Here is a 970-nt window from a genome sequence, read left to right on the forward strand (position 1 = left end):
AGTGACCGCTCTCTCCTGAAACGGAATGCGTTTAATTTATCCTGGTTTTGATTGTGCAATGTTATCAGGCTGCTGGTGCTTGTTCAAACTTGTGATCCCCAGCAACAGGCATGGCTTAAAACAAACAAAGGAACCCACTCTAAGCCAAGGTGTCCAAAAAACTGTCAGGGATGGGCCACTGTCCGGTACGAGTTTTGCTCCAGCCAGCTCCAAACAGACCTGCCCGGGAAGTTTCGAGTCCTGCAGTTTGTAGAGACCTTATTAGCTGCTTCAGGTTGTGTTCATTGGGCTTGGAGCTAAGCTCGGCAGGACAAGGACCCTCCAGGACTGAGTTTGGACCACCCTTGCTGCTCTAAGTCCTACTGTTAAGGATTAACCCTAGCTTTTACCCGCAAGAGGTTTTGTCTCAAGACTGTGTGAAAAAAAACAGCCGCGTGTTTTTCTCGTGAAATTTGGGCACTTATGAGAACCGCGACCAGACCCGGGTATTCCGTCGCAGCTGCCCAGGCTAGCTCAGTCGGTAGAGCATGAGACTCTTAATCTCATGGTCGTGGGTTCGAGCCCCACGTTGGGCGTATCTTTGGCCCCCCCTCGCCCTTCCCAACGGGTCTCAGTCTCTTGACTTCCGTTTGCTGACGCGGGACACATGGTTGAGTCTGAGCTTCGTGGTGCGCTCAGCGTTGATTTTTTTTTTGTCACCCGCAACCCCGTGGAGGTGCCACCGTCAGTCCTCTGTGGCGGCAATCGGCTAGCGCGTTCGGCTGTTAACCGAAAGGTTGTGGTTCGTAGCCCACCCAGGTACGAAGGAAGCTTTTCCGCTGCCTTTGCCGCCGTGTGTCTGAAAACACAGAATTTTTCATACGATACACAGTGGTCCCGCTAACGCATGCCGTGGAGCAAGCATCGTAGCCCCTTTTGAGCGTATTACAGCTTTGTCAGTTGCCTTGTGTTAAGAGAAGACAAAGGTGGT

At 52.1% G+C, this 970-nt stretch overlaps 1 non-coding gene across 1 annotated transcript; it reads left to right on the forward strand.

Annotated features, from left to right (window-relative positions):
• Positions 1–501: 501 nt before the first annotated feature.
• trnak-cuu lies at positions 502–575 on the forward strand. Its single transcript has one exon. It is a non-coding gene; the product is annotated as a tRNA-Lys (tRNA).
• Positions 576–970: the final 395 nt, after the last annotated feature.

This window comes from Cyprinus carpio, unplaced genomic scaffold, assembly GCF_018340385.1.
Source record: "Cyprinus carpio isolate SPL01 unplaced genomic scaffold, ASM1834038v1 S000001193, whole genome shotgun sequence".
NCBI classification, from domain to species: domain Eukaryota; kingdom Metazoa; phylum Chordata; class Actinopteri; order Cypriniformes; family Cyprinidae; genus Cyprinus; species Cyprinus carpio.